We start from the raw sequence: 23,829 nt of genomic DNA, 5'->3' as shown, positions 1-23,829 counted from the left end.
GTTTTTTCCCCATAACTTACCTGCATAGTTCCTACTCCTCATCACAACAGCTAACTCATCCAGCATCTGAGTCCCTTCCACCAGCTCAAGCTTTTTCTTCCATCCACTACTTTCACCATTCCTCAGCCCTAGCACAGCTGATGAGAAGACTTGCCTTAGGCCTCCCAACCAACCCCCATTGCAGCAATATTATGCACTCAAATGACTCACAAATTGGAGGATTCTCATTTTTGTTTCTGAGAATGATATAGCTCGGAAAAGAAAAGATGAAGCCTGATGAAGAAGTGTGAAGGGAACAACCCCCAGCCTGACACATCGGTTTCCTTCACAAGTCTTATTTCATGACTTTATCACATGCTGCATTTCTTCAGATGCAGCAGAATCTGAAGAGAGGATTCACCTCAGTGTATTATAGACCTCTACATATGGGCTGAGCCCTCCTAAGCTTAGTGCTTATTTATGAGAGAAATAGGCTGTTCCAGGGTTTTACCTCTTTTATATGTTGCCCTCTGGAAAAGATAAATGACAGCCCTGTGTAGAGGAATGAAGGCAGTGGGTTGATTAGCATTGATAATACGCAGCTGTGGCCTTGCCTCCAAGGCAGTGGGTTGATTGATGTGGATGATGTGCAGCTGTAGCTCATTCCCACAAAGTGGTTAAATAGCATCGAGGAGTATGGGAGAAGAGTGGCTGGATGGAGAAACAGCCTGGAGAAGGGAGAACCTGGATGTACTAGAGACAAGGAGCGGTGTGGTCTGGCTTTGCCTCTGGAGGATGGAGAAACAGCATGGACAGTAGAATCTGACCCACGCTAAAGCCTTGTTGCAGCTTGCTGGTTTTGCTTGTGCTGTGACAGTCCTGAAATGCCTGTTTCTCCCCATCAGTTATGAAGGGAGCGTAGGTACGTACAATGCAGATGTCTGCTTTCTGGAAATACAGGCCTCAAGTGCACAGGTCACAAAAACTTCATGGCTGAAACTGTGGCTGTTGACATCAGTGAAAAATTCCTGTGGATTTGGGGAAAGTCAGGTTTTTCACTTTATTTCCATTCTTATCACTACTCTAGCTTGGTTTGGCAAAAACAAGATGCTCAGCAGCATCAGAGGGACAACCAAAGCTGTGGTCCTTTCCAGGATGAGCTGCCAAGCAGATGAAAGGAAAAACAAAACAAACAAGAACTTAAAAAGTGGGAAATTAAAAACTGTCCACAAGCAAACAGAGATATGAGTTAATGCTTTTGATCTTCTCACTTTAGCCATGGTTGCCGATACCTTTGTGTATATTTTTTTCCATCTTTCTTCCCACTGGTCTGGCCGTGGTATCCCACTATCTCACTGAACTGCTTCACTCTATCGTCCTGTGAATTTCCAGGTTTCTCTTTATGACTTACATAGACATGAATCCTGGCTTTACCACTGTGCTTCCTTCTGCTCACTCTTCAGTCTGCCTGCTTCGCTCCTTTTTTCAATCACTCTTGTTTTTCTACTCCGGCTCTGTGCCTCTGTTTTTTACATAACTGGCTTGATCCCTCTGTCTGACGTACTGCTTCCCTGTCTCCCAGCGCTCTCCTGATGAAGATGAAGAGCTTTATCTCTTCAGTCATAGAACCCTGGGCAATATCATGTATCAAAATGAATTAATGGTGCAAAAATAGGTCCAGAATGTGCTTACTCTATCTTCTGCTGTGGTACAGAAAGTGGAAATGTTTCTTTTGTTATTTAGGTTCAGCTCTTACTTCCCTGCCCAGTAATCAATTGCTCGTGTGATTATGGAGCCAAAGAGCACAGAGATCAAGGGCAAGGTGCTCAGCATGCTGCACACATGTACAGCCAAAGCAGAGACTGCACCTAACAGGCAGTGATAGTTTCTAAACCCCATCTTGATGTTGTTAAGTAGATTAATTTGTGAGATTTTCCATACAGAGAACTTCTGTTTTTTCATATCATAGCATATATTGTGAACTCTGATCCAAACTGATGTCAAGGCAGGTCGGTGTGAGGGCTTTGGACCTTGAGCAGGGGGTTTCTACAATAGTGTGCAAAGGCATATACCGTGTGTGTTTAATAGGGGCTTTGAAGCAGTGGGATCTATAGACCTGATACTGACTTGGATGCTGCTTGGGAGAAAATGAGAGAAAAGGGGGAAAAAAAAAGGGGGGGGGGGGGCAAGAAGAGAAAGGAAAAGAAAAAAGGCAAGGGAACAGAAAAGAAGAAAGAAAAGGGACTAGAAGAGAAAAGGAAAGAAAGGAAAAGAAAGAAAAGAAAACCACCATCTAGGGAACAGTGTTATGGGGTTTTTTAATAGCAAACTCTATATCCAGCTTGGACTCTAAGTGCTTTATAGCACCCTTTAAAGAACTGTGTCATATTCCCATTCCAAAGACAATTAGTTCTGGGTTGCTTTTCTTTTTTTGAGATCTGTCACTGTCTAAAACCCACCCAAAATCAGGCAGGATCTTCCCAAGATTTTTCCAAAGTTGCTGGTGCTACCTCCCTTTGGCATGGTCAGCAGCCAGCCCCTGGGCAAGTCTGAGTATCCTGTCGATACCTTTCTGCATCCAAGGTGCCTAAAGAAGTTACATGCTGCTCCTCAGAAAAATGCAACCTCCCACCTTTTTGTTTTTGTTTTGTTTTTTTTTTTTAACAAGCTCCATCAAATATTATGGAGGAAATAAGCTGTGTTTTGACTCCCCATTAAACATTTGTGACTGGAAACTTCACTGGGAATAGTTCACCTCAGGAAATAATTTAAAGAATCTAGATACTGTTATTACAGGAAAACTTCATTAATCCTTGGAGAATGTTTCTGTTGGATATTAATACAACATTATTGTAACTTTTGGCCTTTGAATTGGTGCTTCTCTTTGACTTATTTTGGCCTAAAAAATCTTCATTTAGCATTCAGACATGATGAGCTTCAATATTGTTTTATCTCTGGTCATATGGTCCTTGCTGGACAAAAGGCCACTTTTTTCTACAGACAAGAAATAAAAAGGAGGAAATTAAAAAACACACCAGGTCATTTCTCCCTTCTGGCTTTAAACTGCCACTCCAGCAGCAAAATTACCCCATCCATATCAGAAGAAACCAATGAGACTTGACAGCAAACCATTGCAGGAATGGTGGAGGGAGGAAATAATTCAAACTTTTAAACACATTCTAAAAAAAATAATCACTAACTTTTTCATTCCTACCCTCCCACATCCAAATGAGATTCGTTGTGGTGCATTTTTTACCTGCTCAGATGCCCCAAAGTGTAAACAGCATTTATGCCATCCAGTCAGAGGCATCTCCAAAAATAGAAATGCTATTAAAAAAACCTTAACGATTCACCCTGGGGAGCTATTTCCTCTGAGTTGCTATAAACCAATACACAAGTGAGAAGTGGGGGTCACTGTGTTTCTGGATGTCGTTTCTTAAAAAAGGAGACATAACAGACACCTTGGCAAGTTGTCATTAAAAATTTCATGGCAATACCTATAAGTGCAGGGATGCCTATTCTGTTGCTGTGGCAAAATTCACATTTGGATGATTAAGTTTTACCTACTTACACTCAGCCTGCATTTTCAATTCCATATGTCATTCTTCTTGTCTTATCTTAAATTGCTGTATAGTGTTTCTGTGCATTATTAAATAGTTGCCACATTTCAGCCTAGTAGATGGTTTTACAAAGTCTATGCTACTTTGTTAGGTTTGCCTGTACAGCTGGTTGATTTTTTTTCCAAGGAAAAAGTTCCTTCAGAAACAGGCTTGAAAAATTACTGGTTTTCATTAAAAGTTGTCAAAATCTTTTTCACTTTTTCCTAAAAGTTTCTGCCTTTCTGAATTGAAAATTATATAGATGTATATAAAAGAAATGGTGTTAGAAAGCCACTGTTATTATTAAAAAAAATAAAAAGGTTTTCCAATTAAATATTGAATATTATTCCTGAAGTATTTTGGACATGTGTTCTTTATTTTGCCATGAACTGGGGCAGAAAAAAAATAAAAAGAATCCATTTCAAACAATTAAGAATGAAAACAATGCCAGAACTGCAAATATCACAGCAAAAATCTTTCAGTTGTTTCCAGCAATTTCTTTTTATGCATCATCTTTTGAAACTTGCAAGTACTGTAGTATTCAGAAAGAAAAATTGCCTTTAATTCTCTTTCTCAGTAGATCTATACATAAAATGAAACATAAGTGCAATTTGTTTTTTAGATTAGAAACTGAGTGAGACAGGGATCACTGCTCCATGAAATGAAGCACGCTGTATGTAGGCTAGAGAAACATTCCTGAAAAGACAAAATATTAGAAGCTGTCCCAAGGAGGATGCAGTGGCTGTCTAGAGGGTTTGAAGAAATGGAGAACTTGGTTTCAGGCAATGAAATAAGAAAATATGTATGTTAGGCAGGTGGGAGATACTGATGAAAGGTATTACCAGGTGTTGCCTGTTACACTTCAGCTACTGCTCAGCAATGACAAATGAAGAACTTGGGTTGATTGGCCCAGTCAAGGAAACCATCACATGCGTGTGTGTGTGCGTGCTGTGTTATCTCAGGAAAACAACATCCCTAAATGCAAAATTAGAGCAGTCAATACTCTCAGAAGGTAGCTTAGACTATCTTAAGACATGTGGAAAAGTCCCTAAGGACAGAGATTCCCTAGAAGACTTTAAAAAGCTTTAAAGCTTCTCTTTTCATCTGTAGATAGCTTCATAAAGTCAACTGTTAAAATGTGTTAAAATAATTTGTGTGATTCCATTTAGAAGTAATATCTTTCTCAGGCTCAGATGCCTAACTGGGGCTGAATATCTCACTCAGGGTGGTATCTTCTGTGGGTGGAAGATGTTGACTGCAAGAGGGAGCCCTAGGCAGACTACTGTGGAAACAACGTAGGTAATTTTGCAAAGCAAGAGGAAAGCCAATATGTACTGTGCATTTAAATCACTATAATAACAATAAAAATAAATAGTTTCCTTCAGCTCTGAGAACAGACAGGATTCTGCCCTTTGGATTTCACATAGGTTTGTCCTGGCTATTAGTAAGCTCTCAGGAGCTATGTATTGCTGATGCAGAAAGAAAGGCCTCCCATCGCTATCTGTGGTGCATCCAGCCTATGTTTTAAAGGAAACTTGAGATTGCAATCAAATAATCAGGTTTAATGAGCTGGGGCTCCAAGCAAAACATCTGGGCTAAAACCAGGAGTCAATGTGTTAAAGCTGGAAGAAAGCACCACCTTCATTCCACTTACCACACCATGTAACTGGTCCCTTATCCCATGGCCCAAAAGATAGACACGGAAGGCTTTACCAAAGCCAGTAATTTCAGAAGGAAGGGCAGTCCATGAAACACTTTCTCCAGCCAGGCACAAGTAATGGTTTAGGAATAAACTCTAAACTGCTTTTTTTTACGTCAAGCTGGGTTTAGAGATGTTGCCTTACAAATTAAAGGCAGCCTTGCAGATAAGGATGGACAACCAGCGTACTGGTTGTCTGGATGACTTTTGAGGGACTGATGCTTTTGACATCCAAGTTCTGTAACCAAACCAGCATTTACATGAGTTACATCTTCAATGAATTTAAATAATAAATAAGTGTCTTGTGGTAGTCTAGTCTAGAGGTCACTAATGCGTGGCTAAAGGAGAGAAGGTTCCTGCTGGACAATGAGAATTGCACAGGTGAATACCTTTTATTTTCAGATAATTCAATGAACATTAAGTAATTAATCCTGATAGCACCCTGGAACAGAAAGCAGGGAAGGGTAGTTATGCAGACATATCAGTAAATACTTGATTTCTTCTTCTTTTTTCTTCTTTTTTTTTTTTTTTTTAAAGGACTGTTTTCTGGAGTAATTCCATAGATGGACTCATTGGTATCAGGCCCTTGAAAGAGAGAACATCTATGACATGATAAATGAGGCATATTTTCAAGAAACAATCCTACAGGTGATGTAATGCTGTAAGCAGAAATCACTTATTTAGTGGGATGCTGTGGAGAACAAATGAAACAGTAAAATACACAGTGACACAGATGCTCAGGGGACTTGCTTCTGAGACTCTCTTTTTATCTTTAACTACAAAGGGAAGATTGTCCCTTATGTTCTGCAAAGATGTGCCAGAGGAGGGTTGCCATGGGAGAGGATAACCACATTAAGTCTCCCAGCCCCCAGCATGTCTGCTCCTATTTCCACCTACTCACCCATCTGGCCAGGTTACACCTTTGCTGCAACCAGGCCAGATGGGTGGGTGGGGTGGAAATGCCTTAGGGCGATGCCTCAGGGCCCAGCATGCAGATCCACCAGGGAATTCCTGTCTGGGCAATTTGTGGCTGGATTACAGCATTTCTCATCACCACCTGTGTTAAGGGGTCCAGGCACATTCTGTGAATCCAGCCCAGCAGATTTTCCACCTTGATTTATGCCCTGGCCATCTTCCAGCCATACCATTTGGACCTGGTTTTGTTAAATCGGATGCCATTGCAGGGTCAGGACTGATCAGCACAGGAGTTTTTTTGGCAGCACAAGGGAATGTCTTCTTTGGCCAACTCCTGTATTCATGGAAGATAAGAGTAAATCTAATTTTTTGCCTTCATAAAGGTCAGTTTTTCAAATTACTTTCATACATGTACTGCATCAGGGCATGAGAAAAGGTGACGAGCACCCTTGTCACATTGAAAAGAGGGAGGGCTAGAGTTAAATCAGCACCTTCCAGGAGCAGTGCTTCAAGGCCATTTTATTCCACTTGAGTTGGGATTGAATCCATGCTCTAGCTTCATGCTAGCAGGAATCCTGCCTATTTCTGTGGCTTTGCTTCAGAAGAAATTTAAAACCAATCTGCTGACTAAATTTCAGTTTGGATAATTACATTTTGCTCACGTAAATTACTTTAGTAGTTCCAAAGAGGGGAAATTACACTCTGCTTGCTCTTCCAAAGCTATTTGGTAGCGTTAGTAGGAGAGATGAAATGGGCCAACCCATCAGAGAGGTGGCTGCATTTTAATGGCAGATGAAATTCCCCCTATAGAACACTTATTTTGTGCAAGTAAGTTCACGTCCAGCCCATGTGAAAGATGGAGAGCTATTAACACCTTCCTGGAACCTCACAGCTCTCAGCCTGTGATCAATTTCCCTCAGCCTTACTCCCATATATCAGACTGCTTCTCTGACAGCTCTTCTGGGGTGGCTTAATAAAACCCTACTCTTAACATCGCATTTACCCATTCTAAGCTTGCTGTTGTCTTCCTTTCTTTCTTCTATCACGAGCACCCTTCCTTTGCAGTCCACTCTGTCACCTGGGCAGTTGTCTTCTGACACTCAGGTTAGCTGCAAGACTGCTTGGCTCTGTGTCACATCATGAGGAACCAGGCTTTTGCAGATAAGTTAAACTACATGCCCAGTTCTGCATGCCAGTGTAGCACCGTTCATTCTTGCCTCTTCCCGTGACAAACTCCAGCTCTTAGATTATTCCCTTCTTCTTTACATAATGCTTCTACAGCTTGGCTGTGGAAGTTGTGCTTTTAGCCATCTTCATCCTTACATCTTTCTGATGCAAGCTGATTTTTCCTTCTGTACCCAATCCAGGATTCTTATATTGTATCGTAGGCATCAAATCCACCACAAGTTTCATCTTTGTTATCCTTTCTTGCCCCTCTTAAATTCCTTCAGTGATCCCGTCTATCACATCACTCATTCCAGCCTTGATATTGCCATTGTCATCTCTTTGGGTGTCATTCTCCTGCCTGGACTGTCCTAATTTTTCACATCCTTTAAATCTTTGACCCAAAATGGCATTCTTCCTGACGCAGGGAATCAGTTATATTATCTTTAAGATTATTCATGAAACAGAACTTTTAGAACAGCTAATGCATATGCGTAAATTTATTGTTCAAAAGGTCTGATTGCTCGAATGCTCATTCTGTGAATTGCCACAAGATGAAATTTCTTCTAGTGTTTGAGGAACAGACCAAAAGATATACATGTAAGATGGGAACAATTTGAAATGCAATGTGCAACTTTTTCAAGCAAAACACATGATATTTGGAGATGAGGATTATGCTGCTCAATGGTGGCATGTGACTTTCTTTCCCAGCTGCTTCCTGCAGGGAAGCACTACAGATATCCTTATGGTGGCCTGGAAGGATTATCCCATCTGCTGAAATGCAGAAATCTTGACATCCCTTCTCCCTCATGTAACCTCCCTCCTGCTGCTTGTTGAGCTTGTTCCTTTGGTCAGATCTGGCATTCCACAGATTTATGCACATTTAATCTGAATATTTCCAGTAGCCCAACTGATTATGACTGATACTCGCAGAGGTAAAGTATCATTGCATGGGCTTGCATGGGCAAGGGTTGTAGGTAATTCTGCTCACCAGCTGTGAACTGATCTCATCTTAGGTGCTAAAAAGATTATGATTTTTTTTAAACCTTAAGTTTTGCAACTTATGGATGTTGTAGCAGTTTTAATGGATTCTGACCTTCCGCTGTTATTCATACAGAGATGAACAGCCCAATGCTGAAAAAAGCATGAATATATTCCCTGAATATCCTTATGAAGGAAAGAGAGAAATCAATGGAACACTGTATAAAAATGTTTTGCTGTCATGAAATTATTTTCAAAGTCAGTGGACACTGAATATTGTCAACAGTGGAAGGTCTTTCTCACGTGTCCCTTTTCTTGTGAGCTACTAATGTACACAGCACTTACCGTTTCACTGTTATTCGTCTTTTTAATATCCCCATATCATTAATATTTTCTCACTAAATATTAAAATAATTTTCTTCTTCACTTTGTGCACTTTTTCTCCCTTGGACCTCCCATGGACTTAAATGTTCTATTTGCATATTTATGTAATAATGTGATGTGAAGAAACATCAGGATGCCAGAAGAACCATGAGTGCTGGACAGCCTAGGCACAGAAATTCAAGATGTCTTCCATAAATTATAGCAATGCTTTGGGCTCCTGTACTCCAAGAGAGCTTTGTAAAGGTCCTCTAAATGTCATGGCATAGGCAAGAGCTATTTGGAAAAGAAAATTCAGGTTCCATAGATGATTATGAGCTCATGGAAAATTTTAAATCTTAAATGAATGGCAAACAGGAGAATATGTTGCTTGATTTTCCTCACTGCTTTTTTTGTTCTGTAGAACTTAAATATTCCAACATTTAATTCCAAATCCACCAAGGTAGTCTGATCACACCAAACCTATTCCTGTTACTTCGAAATTAAAATGTGCTTCCCACTGCCTCTGCCATTTTGTTGGGATGAGCTGGAGAGAGGGAATCTTTACACTTTCCTCTGGGGAAAACAGTTTGACAGACTTCCAGGGAAGTGGGAGCTTGGAAACTGGCAAGGATTGCTGCCACATGCCTGCTGGGCTGGGAAATGTGGTTTTTACTCAAAGGACTTGGAAGTTCTGGTGTAGCTTTCCTGTGAAAAGAGGCCAGATGAGACTTCGTGGCCCTGGAAAGCTTGGAATCATCTGATCCTAATTCATTGGCACTCAGAGCTCCCTGAAAATCTACCAGGCAGCCATGGAGCCCAAGTTCACTATCATTTGTAGGCACAGCTTTCATGGTCTTCACTTAAAACAGATCCTCTTAACTGAAGTTTCAGCTCTGCAGTTTCTAATGGAGAAGAATTCGCGCTGAGAACTCCTAACTATACTTACACAGAGCCTCTCCACAGCTTCAGGGATATATTCCAACTCACAGCCTGTATGTTGGGCTTACAAGGGAGCAAGGTAACTGCTGACCACTTCAGCTGTATTGCTTTGCACTGGGAAGTTCCCCCGTTATAGATTACCGAGATAGATACACTTACACAGCTGAAGAGTAATGTTTTCTTTCCCCAAAAAGTTACATTAACGTCCCATAACATCTCACTGAAGTAAGTGTGTATTTTGATATTACCTTTGCAGCACTGGCATTAATATTTTAAGAAATCTTACTTTGGCATCTTCCAATCTGAGGAAACACCAAATGAATATCGGAAAAAACAAAGGGAAAAGGAGGGTGCCAAAGCATGGACGGAGGCTGATGAGATGGCAAATGCTCAGATGGACACTGAAGACAGTACAGTGGGCTGAAAGCAGTGGACACAAACTCAGGTGTGGTGGAAAGAAGGGGTGGGATATCATGGCAGTGCTACGGAGACCATCAGGGCTAGATAGCTGAGAAAGTGCAGCCAGCCAACGTGCCAAAAATCATTAGACTTTTAGTGTTGTCCTTGAGCTAGAAGTCCTTAAATACCTGCATTGCATAACAGTACTGTCAGTTACTAAGTGTGTCTTGTAATTCGTTAGAAAGTCATTAATGACAACTTGCTTCAAAACCAAACAGCCGATTCTGTGTACCTCCAGGTAACAACAAGTGCAAGAACAGGAGGAATAGTAATAATTTAACACCACAATATATCCAGTTGCTGTTCTAAATTCTAAGGAATTTATTTCATATACATATATATATTAACAATAAACTAATTTTGACACTTCAGTTTAAACATGTAGCAACTGAGTCTTGAAAAAGTGTGGATTTATTTATTTGGGTTTTATTTTATCAGCCCAACACTAGTTTAATCTGGTGTAATAGTTCTCATTCATGTCTTTTAAAAACCCTCAAGAAAATTTTGTGCTCTTAAGAACTTCACTGTCATAAATCAGTATAGCTGCAATGACTTAAGAAACACTGCCGTGATCTATATCAGTTCTGGATCCAACTCTTTGTTCTTTGGTGCTGCGTGCCGGCACAACAGTTCACTGAAGTTTAATAGAATGTTTTTGATCAATGGGAAAAAAAGATTATTTTTTTTTTTAAATGGTGATGTGAATTTCTAGTTCTTTTTTAAGATTCTGATCCTACAAGGTACTTAAACCGATTCCTCATTGAGTTCAGTGAGGAATGGGGACTCTTGACCCTCTGCAGGACAGGACCCTAATAGTTGGAAAGAAATTGCCTTGCATCTTGTACAACCTGCTAATGCGCTTGTGCATTCATGCACAACAATTGATCTTGCAAGCTTCCGACTGTTCACTGGACTTGCCATTATACCATGAATATTTTATAGCTGCACCACTATAATAACAGTAATTACATTTGCCCTTTTACAGAACCTTTTATCTAAGGATTTCAAGGTGCTTTATGGATGTTAATTAAGCCCCATGGTCTTCTTGTGGAGTAAGAATTATTATTACTGACGTGCGGAATTAGACTCTATAACTCGAAAGTTATAAAGTAGGTATGTTTATTGCGCGCAGATGCACGGGGGATCGCTCCTCCACAAGCGTGCATGCCCGAAGTGACGAACCATCTCACATTTATACAATGAACAAATGAATATTCAGTTAACGCCTATACATATTCGTTACCTAAACCCCGCTTCGTATGTTAATTAGCTTATCAGTCCGTTTCCTGGAATGTGGTGGTCTTGCAGGTTTGTAGGTGATTCATGTTCTTGTGACCATCCCATCTTCTTCAGGTGATTGTGACCACCCAATCTTTTCCAGCAAGGAGACTTAGCACTCCCTCCCTCTAGATAGCATTTGAATGTCTCTCATCTTTTCTTATTCTCTTTTAAATAGCCCCTTTGTTAGAGGAAGAAGGGCAGGCGTCTCCCCTTTGTTAGAGGAAGAGGGGCAGGCGTCTCCCCGTCTCCCCTTTGTTAGAGGAAGAGGGGCAGGCGTCTCCTCAAAACTGTAGTTGTCACCGCACCCATGACTAGTCACCATACCCACATTCCTTAAGCAGACACATACAATCACAATCCATGTCCATTATCCCCATTTCACATTATTTCTCCATATCATTACCATTCTGCAAATGGGGAAGCTGAGGTACGGAAACTCTGAACTTGACCTTGCCCAAGGTCATATCACAAATCCTTGCTAGAACCAGGAGATGAATTCAAGGCTCCTTGCTGCAGACTCACTGTAGTTATTTACTTGATTTGGACAATGCCAAGAGCTGAACAAAAGTGCTTAAAGTTGAACATTTGGATATTTTCCTATTATTTGGAATATTGTAGATTTTTACTGCTCTGAAGTGTCACCACACCCCTTAATATACCCTCACAACATAATCCACATGTCAGAAGGTACTCACAGAAATGAATCTGAGGTGCTGCATGCAGAGGACCCTATCTTATATGGGAGATGCCAGCAGAGACATTTCCCCGAGTGTTAGCCCCGTCTGGCAGGTACCAGTACAAAACTATGAATGCCATCCTGAGCCGTCAATGAGCTGTGAACAAAGTCCATAGTTGAAAGGCACTTTTCTTTCAATTGCTTTACTAATAGTGAAAAGATGTCCCAAGGTATATTCTAACGTCAGTGCCTGTTGAAAGAGAACAAGGTCTTAAGAAAAAAGATTACTCAGGATGAGTATGGTACAATGCTCGGGGTGATGCTCTGTTTGTGTTGAGAAAGGAATGTACTCTGAATAATTAGAAAAGGTTCCACTGAATGTACTCTGAATAATTAGAAAAGATAAGGTGGGCACCTGAAGGAGATAAGGAGACCATCAAGTCAGAAAATCGTTGAACAAAGAAAATTGAAAGGTCTACTCCACCTAGATCCCACCTATTGTGAATAGAATGACTGGGTGTCAAAATCAAATGAGTATGTATGTAAAGATGTTGTGTAACCTCTCACAAAAACTGTATAAATTACTTAACTTTTCACTGAAAACTTCAGAGCTAGTTTGTCCGGTACTAATCGGCTAGCTCCCCAACGTTGCAGAAAATAAATACCTTTGCTGCTTAAAGACAAAATACATCTCTGAGCAGATACTCCGTGCCGTTTTGCCATCACTGTCATTTAGATCAATGAAAATGACTCACTGCAATGGCTTCATTGATAAACTTATTTACTATGAGAGTGCTAGCTCTTGATTGCTTTGCCAAAAAGAAAGGTAATTATTATGCAATGATTATACATTTAAGCTTGTGCCTAAAGTGGACATGCAAACCACCTATTTATCCAGGGAAAATGAGCAGGTTTCCTGAGTGGAAAGGTACCTTAATGTACCTTAATCTAAACGGGGAGCATGCTTACAGTCACGGCAGGGCATGATAGCCTTTGGGAAAGTAAACTTTCAGAGAGAAATTTCAGATCAGTGAGGCCACATGCACAGCGGAAGCAAGCTGTGGGGGTTTTATCTCAGCCACAGCACTGAGGGAACAGTGCTTCACTTCTCCAGCTTCAGACTTAGTGCGTCCAAAACCATGTGTGGGATTTCCTGGCAGCTGGTGAACAGATGTGTGCCAGGTTGCGCAATGTGGGAAGTGGAGACAGTGGTCCCATGCCCTGAGCTGCTGCTTCCCATGGTACTGAGCTGGTTTAGGATAGTAGAACACACAGAAATATGTATGTAAATGTAAAATGCTCTCCACTTCCTAAAGTGGACACAATCTCAGCTTCACAAATGTAACTGGGAAATTGCCACACAGTTCTGCCCATCCAGGATGTCCTTCAGGGAGTTCAAAGGTACTTCTTCCCATTAGGAAGACACTGCAATTACTGTAAATGATGTAAAATCCTTTAAGCTATGAGATATGACCGCCTAATCAATATCTTTCAATAACAAGGTTTACCTTGGTAAGAACTATTGTGCAGTAATAACATCGTTTATGATTTATTCTGCTGAACTTCCAACTTTTTAATCTAACAAACCTGTCTTTCAGCAAAACACTATCCCCGAGCAGTGCTAGTGGGCAGTCACCTGGATATTACCACAACACAAAATGCTCCTGGTCTAGATGGAGGTTGAGTGGGGATGAGTGGGGTGCCAGCACATCCAAGGTGAGCAGCAATAAAGCAAGGCCATCCTTACAGCAGAGAAATGCCTAGTGCAGACAACACACCTTGAGAAAGGAGTTATTCGCTTAGAACATTTCCCATCTTTTTTTTTTTTTTTTCTTTTTTTCTTCCTTAGGGGATCTATGTATGGCTCCCATTCTAAAAGGGGATAGAGGTTCCTGTCCCTAGCAGGGCTGTATCAGTGGCTTTCCCTTTCTTCTTTACAAGAGGATCATTCATGGGAAAAACATTCAAAGGAAACTACTTGCTGGATCTTTGGCTATAACTACTCATCTGAAATAAATCATTGGACATAGCAACATAGTACCGAGTAACATTCCACGGATTGCCAACAGCAGTTCTCTGAACTGTGCATTATGAACAGAACTGCATTTTAAGTTCAGGATCTGATTTGCAAACAACTTAGTGTAGCCTGACAATTTCACTGTCACCTTTTACTTCATTTCAGCTCTTCTGCCTTCCCACCCCTCGTCTTCCATGCATTGAGAATCATTGGTAAGTAAAGCACATTTGATCTATGCTGCTGAGTTTATATGTCTAAACAGAAGCAAAACCTCATAGTAATTAATTATTTACTGAGCTGGAGACTTCTAAAATGTATCTCAAGGAAGTTCACAGATTTATTAATTTTAGTTCATCTTACTTGTAGTTTTGTTAATGGTATTTTCAGCAGGTGAGTAGCTGTTTTATTTTTATGTGCATCATACTCAGTTTAAAAGCCATTTCATTGAAAGCTGCTTATGAACAAAACACTTGAAAGTAAATGTGAACTGCCTGAAGCAGTTTTCCTCATTGCCTGTGCTTAGGCTGTTCCCTGAAATCAAAGATTTGATGGATTTTTGTTTTGTTTGCTTTACAGGTTTTTATTCCATGCATGTAACAAATGAAAAATATGAATTGGAGTGGACATTGCATTTTGAAAACCACAAAGCACTTGATTTATTCAAATTATGTTTACATAGGAACTATTTCACCCATCAGTGAAATGCAGCTGCCTCTGGCTTGGAAGATGTCAGTCTTTAAAAAGAAACATTGCTAAGTAAAAAGAACTTTATCTAATATAAAACTTGAAGAGAAATGTAGGCTTGCAGGATGTAATTACTCATTTGGATCTTAGCCCAGACACCAAAGCTATCATTCCCTCTTTAGCAAAAGTAACTTGGAATCTTAAGTGGTTACAGATAATGAAAGCCTTGATTCTGCAACCTTTCTGGAAAATAAAAATAGTATGATTAGTATAATGCTTCCCAAATATTTAGATATAATTGCATTTAACATTTACACAGCACTTCAGTCAAGAGACCCTCAAGCGTTCTATAAAAGTGAAGGTGTGTTAGACTTTTAGGGCAGTCCTGCTCACTGCTTTTGGTTCTCCCTGTTTCCAAGCCTGAAATATGTTGTTGCAAGGCAAATAATTGACTCTATTCTGGCATCTGAATTCATGCAGAACTTCTCAGTGTTTCTGACAGGGAGGTTTTCTGGATGGATCGTTGGCAGATGTAGCTACAAGGATGTGGCCACAGTGTAGTTACTATGACAGCCGGGGCTGGTTTGAAGGATTGGTTCGCCTTCCAGCCTATTGATTCTGAGTTTTGTAGCAGCATATTTAGCACTGGTGTCAAAGTCATGGATGGGTTGGTGATAAAGCTTCAATGGTATTTTAAAAGCAGTGAGAGTGGGATTCCAGAGTGGGCACATCCATTTGCTGTATGATGCGCAACACCTATGCAATCATTTCTATCCGCAGCAAAATGTAACCTATCAGTTGGTGAGCGTGTTTCAGCAATGGAGATGTTATCTGTTTCCTTCTGTATCCTTGACATTTTCATCAGTTTCCCCAAAGGATTCTCTGTCTTCCCTTCCCAGATTTTGAGCTATTGCCAGACCGTCATCTGAAGATCTGTGTTATTTTACATCGTCTTGGGAAAATATCTGTCCCATAATTGGGGGAGAAGGGAAATATTATCTAAATGATACTAAAATCCATATTTTGTGTACTACAGCAGTCTCATAAAACCCATTGGGAAGATAGGAAGAGAGACTTTATGGAGAAAAGAGGGGAAGGTTGGAAGGAACGACACATAAATGAAAAGAGCAAAGGTGTGGTGTGTGTTTTGGTGTTTTAAAACAAGGAGTCTAAATATCCTTAAAATTTTTGGACAGTCTTACCTTACAAGATGCTAGAGAGTCTGTTATGTGAACTCTCTTTAATAATAATAATAACAACAACAACAATAATAATAATAATAATACTTTTTTACAGTTTATGATGAATCAGTTTATTTTGGTGAAACTGTAAAACATTCCAAGTGACCACATGAACTATTAGAGATTGCACAGCAAATCTTGGTGTTGGGTAAATTCACTTTGTCCCTCTCTTGGCATCAGGATTACAGCACCAAGATTTCCTGAAGAGTGATGCTGATTAAGTCTATTACAACTATATTACTGAGTTTGGGGGCATGAAATAAAAATTGAAGGTGACATAAATTTTCTGATTTATCCTTTTGTGTGTGCAGAGGAAACCACAGAAGAAAAAAAGCCTTTTTCTATAAGAGGGGTTGGTTACTCTCCCACTTTCAAGGCAGAAGTTGTAATTGAGGATAAAGTCAGTAAAAAATTTTGGAAGAAACAGCTATTGTGGCCTCAAATAAAAGGTCTTTATAGATAAAAATCCTGACTTCTAGAAATACTCTTCAGTTTATAAGTGTCAGGCCCATGAACGCATCAGGAGTAGTCAGCATGGATTCCCCAAGGGAAAGCTATGCTTGACCAACTTGATAAACTTCTACAGTTAAATGACTGGCTCGATAGGTGAGGCTACAGCAGTGGACATTCCCTACCTAGACATTGTCTTTGTAGGCAGTAAGACTTTCAACACTGTCCCAGAAGATCCTCATAGAGAAGCTGATGAAGTATGGGCTGGATGACCAGACAGTGAGGTGGACTGAATACTGACTGAACCACTGGGTGCAATTCAGTTGTGCTGCAATTCAGAGGGACCTTGACAGGCTGGAGAAATGGGCCTGCAGGGCCCTCATGAAGTTCAACAAGGAGAAGTGCAAAGTCTTGCCCCTGGGGAAAAATGACTCCAAGCACCAGCATGTGCTGGGGGGCACCCAGCTGGAAAGCATTGTGGCTCAAAAAGACCTGTGTATCCTAGTGATCACCAAGCTGACCATGAGCCAGCAAAGTCCCCTTCCTGCAAAGTCAGCCAACATTGTCCTGGGCTGCTTTAGGAAGAGTGTTTTCAGCAGGTTGAGGGAGGTGATCCTTCCCCTCTACTCAGCACTGGTGAAGTCACATCTGGAATACTGTGTCCAGCTCTGGGCTCCCCAGTGCTGTAGACATACAGAGTCACTAGGATGATGAAGGGACTGGACCGGCTCTCCTATGAGAAAAAGCTGAGAGAGATGTGTCTGTTTAGCCTAAAGAAGGAGGGGATCTCATCGCCTGGAGGGAGGGTGCAAAGAGGAAGGAGCCAGGCTCTTCAGTGTTGCCCAGTGACAGGACAAGAGGATTGTAGGCACAAACCAAGACACAGGAGGGTCCCTCTGAACATCAGGAAATGCTTTTTGACTGTAAGGGTGACTAAGAACCAGCACAGGTTGCCCAGGGATGTTGGGGATTCTCCATCCCTGGAGATATTCAAAAGTCATTGGAGTATGGTCCTGGACAACTGGCTCTAGGTGGCCCTGCTTGAACAAGGGTGGAATAACATGACCTCCAGCGGTCCCTTCTGACCTCAGCCATTCTGTGATTCTGTGCCTAAATAGCTTCCAGTTTTATGAAACTGAAGATCTTCAAAATAAGATCAGATATGTAAAAGCATTTGCCTTTACAGACACCTCCCTGGCTGTTAAAAGAACATGTTCTCCTAAGCCTACCAGGTGGTCTGAAAATTCCCTTTAAAATGTTTTAAATGCTTTATCATTTGATTTAAAATATCCTAAACCAAAAGGCTTCTAATTATGCATTGCCCCAGGGAAGGAAAACAGCAGGTTTCTAGGGTTCTGCTGTTGGATTTCACCCTGCCCATCAGAGTCTGGGGTAAGAGATAGAAACAGGTCAGTGTGTGGTGGAGCAGAGAGCAGCAGTCAAGAAAGGATGACAGAGGAGCCTGAGAAGTTGCTTGTTAATTATGGTCCAACTCTTGAAAAATTTTGTCAAGAGGCAGCACCAGACGTAAGCTATTTTTCAGTACTCTGTGAGCTTCCCAAGATAATGAGAAAAGCTTGCGCTATTTTACTTCTTTTTTTCCTTTGCTCTGTATGCAGGTGTTTGTGGCCACATTGCAGAGCGAGGAAGGAGCTATTAATTTCCTTATGAAATGATATTTGAAATTTTCATCCCTTTTAACAAACTCATCCATTTCACATCACCTTTGCTTCTAGGCAGTTTCTACAAATCAAGCTGAACATTCAATTCATGTTGTTTTTAATGATCTTTCTTGCTGATATTTATAATGTGCCTTGAAAGCTGAGGCAGACCATGGGTTAGATATTTAGTATTAATTAATGTTGCTCCCCTGATCATGCACATGCTGAGGAAACTAGTAGTCATGTTTAATACTGTGAGACAGGCTGGAGGCACTTGTAAACTGCTCATATATTTAAAAGGTTTCCCTCCCTGCCTTTCTTTGGAGATTGAACATTTCTTCATGCTCTCTTCTCTCTTTTAATTGCGGCAATCTCACTTCTTCAACCTGAATTTCACCTCCCTCTTGTCCAGACTCCCATTGCCTCTGGCTCTAGCTATCTTAACATTTTTTCTAGCACACTTACTGGAACTTTTTCTATTTGTTATCAGTGACTATACAGTAAGGTGTTGAAAAGTAAGAGAAGGCTCTGCAGCAAGGGTTCCCAAATACAGAGAGGACACAGAGGTTGATTTCACGTCCAAAAATGCATGGGTTATCCCTACACTGGTGTATAAATGAGGGCCACATGTTCTCACTGTGCTAAATGTCATGCAAGAAAGACAAAAAAAATGTTCTGCCATTGATACATTGTGAGTTAAGACTAAGATAATAGAACATATAGATATGAACAGAACAATAGATAAGGCAAAGGAAGTCAAATTTGACAGTTTTGGTCAATGCTGTAAGAAAACTGTATTAGTTCTATGGAGCCAAAGATGTTCAGAAAATCAGCCTTCCCTTCCCTTCCCTTTTCTATAATGTCACTAAAATTTTACCTGCAGGACTGCAGCAGACTGCAGCCTAATGAACTGGTGTCTTCTCTTTGTTCAGGCGAGTTTGCCCTGGCCACTGAGGAACCCTGTTTACCTTTTACCTCTGAACCCACCAGGATCTGCAGTGATCAGGATGCATCCCAAGAGGTTTTAGTCTACACTCAGAGCATGTAGGCCCAAGCTGAAGCATGGTAGCTTTCTTGTAATGATATCCCGGGTGGTAAATGACCAATACAGCAGTAGCTGTGCACATTTCTTCCCTGCCTCCTGCGTTTATTTTCCGCTTTCCTTCTCCAAAGCAAAATGTCACACAGCTTGTGCCAAGTGTGTCTCGGTGGATATCACATAATTCAAATAGAAGAAAGGTGAGGTACATTTTTCCCCTCTCCAGCAGGTGAAGTCTGTTGGAGCCATTGTTGGTTGGATTTGTTATACCCTGGAATTGTCTCAAGCTTAGTTTGGGTGATTTTCCCACGACAGCAGATGGGAGAACACAAAACCTGCATGTTGGAATTATTAGTTTGTATGTTAAATGTTGTGTAAAATCCATTACTCTGAATTTAATTCCTAATTTAGATTGGCTCTTTTCTGCCTTTATAGTTTCCCAGTAGATCACTATCCACATGTAGTCTTAGACATTTCCTAAAGCCCTTCCTTAGGCTACAAATACCCCTTCCTATCTTCCTTCTTCTCTCCAGCTGCCATATTCCTTCTTTAATTCCTTCCTCACTATCTCAAGAGAAAGTTAGTGCATGTTTAAGGTCTTGTTTCCCCTTTCTGGATCAGTGTGGTATAAACCTAATCACAGTTGCTGTTGAGAACAACACAATGTCACCAATGGAATTAATACACAAGGAGTAGTAATATGTTTTTAAATCTCCCCCCCTCTGTCCTAGAATGTCTTCAGATGGGCACAAACAGAATGTACCAGGTTTAAGGGATATTAACAAATCTCAATAAAGCTAACTAGATTTCACAGAGCTATGCATGTCCTGAGCTCACTGTTCACTTACCTCCAGCACGTTGGTGACGTGCCAGCAGATTGATTTGCAAAATTTCTGTCTTTATGACATGCTATGAAGTATTTTATGGGACCAAAGACAGATATATCCCTGTCTTAAAGAGCTTCCAAATTACAGCTTAATTAAAACACTGTGAGACACAAAGGGAAGACAAGGACGCGAGATAAAAATCAAGGGGTTATATTCTTTCACGATGGATTCCCATTACCCTAAACAGGATCATACCAGGGAACGTATGTCTCTCAGCAAGATTTCTTTTATGACACTGTAAATACAGCTAGTAAATGCGAGAGTTTTCATTGTGTTGGACAGGGAGAAGTGAAGGTCAGTTGGAAAAGGAGCAGGGAGCCTCGGAGGTGTAAAAGGGTCCTTGGAACAGGGTGACAAAGAGCCTGTTCAGGCAGATTCCTTGCAAAAAGGCAGCAAACTAGTGTGATGGAAGCCAGGCTAAGTCAATGAGAAGACAAGGGAAGAAATCCCTGTTTGTGCCTGTGGAAGGACTGAAATCACCTCCCCAGGGCTGCAAGTTCTGCATCACCCTCGGAGTCTTGCTGTTGCGGGAAGCAGCAATTGGTGTTGGTTTAACTCCTGCTCTGTTTATCTTCCTTTTGGTTTGGGTACTGGTGCAGAACCTATTACACAAAGAGTACACCGAGTAGAGAGGAGGATGATAAGCTGTGTGATAAAAGCATGTTTATGTCATTACATTTGGAAAATGTGATATTGATATTGCTTTTATCAAAGGAGCAACAGCCAAACTGAAGGCCTGTAGGACTCAATAGCAAAACACCCATTTATTTCAGCCTGGCCCTAAACACTTATGAGAGATAAGAAGCACTTCTGGGGACATGGAAAAGCGGTATCTGGCTACATTTTAGAGATGTAACAGTGTTTAGGTGAATCTATACTACCAATAAATATTAAAGCTGTTAGGCTCACTTATTTAGAACTGCAATGCAGGAAGATAAATAGTCTTGTCTTAGCTCAGGACACCTGAATGTCAGGAAGATGTAGGTGAAATGACACCCAGAAACAAGCAGGTGAACTTACTGATTAAGGTGAAGGGACTGGCTTGAAAAGAAGGAAAAGGTGAACTTAGAGTGGGGGTCCACAAACTACGGCCCGCGGGCCAGATACGGCCCCCCAGGGTCCTCAATCTGGCCCCCGGTATTTACAGAACCCCCCGCCCACCCACCCCCACCCACCCCTTCCCCAACTGGGGGTTGGGGGGGGGAAACCAAGCAGCCGCAGATGACTGCCTGACACTGCATCTGTGCGCCAGCCCCCTGTTTAAAAAGTTTGAGGACCCCTGACCTAGAGGGATATAAGACAAGTTGCTTTAGAGATTCTTCTGCACTGGAGACATGTGATGCTGGGGTCCTGCCTTGCAGGTCACATCTGTAATGTCAGTTGGAATTAAGTTCCAGATTAAAGACCCTGTATTTAATCGTCTATTTGTAGGGATGGTGTTTGGGGTCCTCCTCATTGCATAAATGCATACTCTGCATACAAAATACACATACAAATCATATGCTCAAGTGGGAAGTGGGGGGTACTGACGTTGTTGGGATAGATCAGCTAGGATTTTCTACCATGAAATCTTAGAGAAACGAAGCAGTGCAGTTCTTTCAGAAGGTTACATTGTACAAGGTCATCCTGGACAGTAGAAGATGCTGGTTTGATTCACAACCTCATAATAATAGCTGGAATATTCTTAGCCAAACCAAATTATGTAGCAAAACCACCACAAAAGCAGTTCAAGCCAGTATGTTTTATTTTGCAACTGAGATGGACTGAGAACCCAACCGGTGGTTGTCAAGGATCTGCTACTGGGTGATAATTCAGTGCTTTCAGTCGTGCATCCACATTGTTTGGGAACTAACAGAGGGAAAAGCAATGCAGAGGAAGACGAGCGGGTGTGTGTGTGTGTTGAATTTTATTGAACTAAAAATGGAAGTATGAAAAGAGGCTGAACAGGCAATAAGATGCACACACAGGAAATTTTTGGCTTCAATATAATTCAATAATAATTGCAAACTGCCAAGGTTTAACATTAGCCTATTAGTAGTGGTTGCACTTTAATATTAGAGCTCTAGATGAGGAAAAATGAAAGGTTTACTTCCTCCTTGTGGTACATGGTACATTGCAAGAAAAGAGAAAATACCTAGAGGAACACATAATTAGTTAATACTAGAAAATAGTGCTTCTTTGTTAAAATCATCAGCTTGCTTTGAGATCCATATGTGGCTGCCTCCTGGGCATTGTTCTTTTAGCACTATTAATTGTAGCTGATGGTATTAATTGTCTTTTGCGCTTGTATGTCAAATGTGGTAAGAGCTACATTGCAAATGCAATCTCTTTCTCATCTTCATTTTCAGAAATAAGGCTGGGAAAGATTGAGGAGAAGAGGCTCAGAGTCATACCAGCCTTGTGTGAGGAAAAGTCTCAAAAATGTCCCCAAGGAGACTTGTAGCATTCCTGTTCAAACTTTGTAATAATAATGGGGTTTAGTTTAATATTTTATGGAGGGATATTTTTTTAAATTGGATCAGAATTCTGCCTTAAGTCTTCATTAAAAAGACATCTCCCCCCCAACCCCACCCCCAGTTCTCCCCATGAAGCTGTAGATTCTCGGAGCTGTAGATTCTGCCGATTTTGTCTTAGGGATAATGAAGCATCAGATGTGCTCACGAACAGCACTCATTTCAGATGTATCAAAATAGCAGCATGTGTTGCTGTGTGGATGATAACACTGTTCTATACAGTAGTTAGGAGGGGAGCACAAGTTCCTATATCCAGCCCCAGATGTGGCTGCATTTGGTGGCATATGCTCCAGCACTTACACCCTCATGCTGTAAGCCTGGCCCACCGTGTAAAGTCTGTTACAGGGCTGTGGTCTGTGCCTCTGAAATGTGTGCTGTTGTAGCTCAGGAGTCTATAAATGCAAAAGCCAGAAAGCCCTAGTGCAATCACTTTCTGTTATCTTTTTCACAACCTGAGCCAGGAAAACCATGGTAATTTATCCTGGATCCTGTAAACACAGAGCTTGCCAAGGGTCTGCCTGAGAGGTCCTAATTGCAGCCACTCTATCCTGGTCTGCGTGGGACCGGGGGGAAGCATTGCATAAACATGTGAAGAAAATTGCATAGGTCATTACTCAGGTTCCTCATTGCCTAGCAATTTGGGCTGTCATTTACAGATACACAGATAAAGTCCCAAATGGGTTTCATATGGGACCAAACAGGGTACCCTACAAAACCACTGGTGCACTCAACCACACAAAGGGGAGAGGCAGACCTTGCTCTTCTCATCCTTCTTGTATGTGCTCTTGCCAGTGTGGGAATTTGTCCACACAGACACACAGACAGGCAACAGCAGAGTAGCAAGCAGGGTCTGAAATGTAAACCTTGGGTTTATCGAAACAAAAATCTATTGACTTCCTTCACTTGCATTTCTACCGGGCTTTTTGGTCACTAGGCGAAAAGAAAAATCAACAAAGTTTTAATGATTTTGAATCAAAGTGTAAATTCCCTTTAAGTCATGCTGCTATATCAGGATGTTTGCTGCCAAATTTGGAGCGGTAATCAGTGATTTCCAAGACATAATTGGAATAGCTCAATTGCCAAAACCAAGAATTTGAGCACCCACCTTCCAAAAATGAGGTTTCTTCGTGATGCCAGCTCAGAAATGAAGAACAGAAGAATCTTTAGTAACTGCTGAGAAATCTGGGCAAATGTACCTGTATCTTTGTAGTCAGGGGCTTTATTATCTTAAAAGTGTAGAACTTATTATAGTGCAATGCAACATGTAAAACTCACTGCATTC

The sequence above is a fragment of the Falco peregrinus genome, chromosome 2 (assembly GCF_023634155.1).
Source record: "Falco peregrinus isolate bFalPer1 chromosome 2, bFalPer1.pri, whole genome shotgun sequence".
Lineage (NCBI taxonomy): Eukaryota > Metazoa > Chordata > Aves > Falconiformes > Falconidae > Falco > Falco peregrinus.
This window is presented reverse-complemented; position numbering follows the sequence as displayed.